This window comes from Giraffa tippelskirchi, chromosome 6, assembly GCF_054371585.1.
Source record: "Giraffa tippelskirchi isolate mGirTip1 chromosome 6, T2T-mGirTip1v1.2.pri, whole genome shotgun sequence".
Taxonomy (NCBI): Eukaryota; Metazoa; Chordata; class Mammalia; order Artiodactyla; family Giraffidae; genus Giraffa; species Giraffa tippelskirchi.
In genome coordinates, this window is record NC_137280.1 from 90340606 (window position 1) to 90342927 (window position 2322).

At 41.3% G+C, this 2322-nt stretch overlaps 1 pseudogene; it reads left to right on the forward strand.

The window, feature by feature from the left end:
- Window positions 1–1384: 1384 nt before the first annotated feature.
- On the forward strand, window positions 1385–2322 carry LOC145510846 (olfactory receptor 7D2-like; annotated as a pseudogene).

The window sequence follows — 2322 nt, forward strand, 5'->3', positions numbered from 1 at the left end:
TATAAAAAGTATAATCCACTATGAGTGTATGGTAGCTGTGTACTAAAAAACAGTCCTAAAGTAAAATAAACAGAAAACCAGGCAACATTAACAGAAAAACCACAATAAAAACATGTTCTAATAAAAAAAAAATCTCCTTTTACTAAGTAGGAAACTGAAGCACTCAGAAATCAAAACATTTGCCCAAGATCAATGAGATGTGAAGCCAAGATTCATGCCCAAGCAGTCAGACCCTAGAGCTCACTTTTGATATAGTGCAATAATTGCTGCCACACCTAGCTTAATGACTCAGTCCACTGGTTTTGGAGCAAATGTGCCTTATTTTCAAGCCTTGTGATAGCCAGCTCTAAACCCCAGACCCTTGGTTGATGTGTCCCATCATGTCGACCCTCATAGATTATTCACCAGAATATGAGTTTTATTTACAAGTTCCTAGGGAGAAACTCTTTGGTCAGACTGGGCCAGACACCACTCTCTGATCAAATGGGTTGTTATCAGGGAGCAGGGCCATGAGGCATGTGGGCCAAGTGCACCACCAACACACAGGGATCTACTAAAATACTAAATAAATGTGGGGAAAGGCAGAATTATCCAGGAGGAAGATTTCTGCCCAAAAGAAGGAAAAATGTTCCAATCATTGACGTGCTACACCTAAAATGGGCTGAAGCTGAGCTGGACACCACAAAGGTTAATGGTCTATTGAGACAGATCTTTTTTTGTAAAAAAAAAAAAAATTTATTGCAGTGTGGTTGATTTATAATGTTGTGCTAGTTTCAGGTGTACAGCAAAGTGAATCAGTTATACATATACATATATCCATTCTTTTTTAGATTCTTTCCCCATATAGGTCATTACAGAGTATTGAGTAGAGTTCTCTGTGCTATACAGTAGGTCTTTATTAGTTTTCTATTTTATATATAGCAGTGTGTATATATCAATGTCAGTCTCCCAGTTTGTGTCTTCTCCTTTCCCACTTGATAACCATAAGCTTGTTTTCTACATCTGTGCCTCTATTTCTGTTTTATAAACAAGTTCATTTGTACCATTGTTTTTAGATTCCACATATAAGTGATATCATATGATATTTGTCTTTCTCTCTGATTTCACTCAGTATGACAATCTCTGGATCTTGAAGGTTGTGATTAATTGGTGGTAAAAGTCAGAAAGAGGGAATATATTTTCCCTAAATGATAACTGTATAAGGTAGTGATGTTTGCACTCAGTCCCTCTCTCTCAGTGAATAAACAGGAAATTGCTAGCCAAAATGTATGATTATTCTGTTTTCCTTTGGGCATTAATAGGATAAAAATATCTTGATATTTGGGGACTCCTGTTTGTTTTATTAGCTTTGCTTTGTTGGTTACCAGGCAGAATTATCAACTACATGGATGTAGGAAATCAAACAGTTGCTTCAGAATTCCTTCTCTTGGGACTCTCAGAAGATCCAGACCTGCAGCCCCTCCTCTTCCGACTTTTCCTGTCCACGTACCTAGTCACCATGCTCGGAAACCTTCTCATCATTCTCGCTGTCAGCTCTGATGCCCACCTCCACACCCCATGTACTTCTTCCTCTCCCACCTGTCTTTTTCTGATATGTTTCTCAGTTCCACCGTAGTTCCAAAAATGCCGGTGAACATCCAGACAGACAGCAGAATCATCGCCTATGCAGACTGCATCACCCAGATGTACTTTTCCTCAGTTTTTGTGTGTTTGGACAACTTACTCCTGACTGTGATGGCTTCCGACAGGTTTGCGGCCATCTGCCACTCCCTGCACTACATGATCATCACGAATCCCCACCTGTGTGCTCTGCTGGCTCTAGTCTCTTGGTCTCTCAGTGCCCTAGTCTCCCTCCTGCACAGTGTGATGGTGTTGCATCTCTCGTTCTGCACACACAGGGCAATTCGGAACTTCTTCTGGGAATTTGCTGCAGTGCTCAAGTCTACCTGTTCAGATGCTCTCAGCAATTACATCATGCTGTATTTGGTGACTGGATTGCTGGGAATTCTTCCACTTACTGGGATCCTCTTCTCTTATACCAAGATTATTTCCTCCATATTGAAGATGTCCTCAGTGGAGGGGAAGTACAAAGATTTCTCCACCTGTGGGTCTCACCTAACAGTCATTTTCTTATTCTATGGGACGGAGTTAGGAGTGTATCTCAGTTCTGCCTTCTCCCCTTCTACCTCGAAGTGGGTAATTACCTCAGTGATGTACACTGTGGTCATCCCCATGCTGAACCCCTTCATCTATAGCTTGAGAAACAGGGACATGAATGGGGCCCTGAGGAAACTTGTCAGCAGGTCTTTGTTCTCCCTGTGA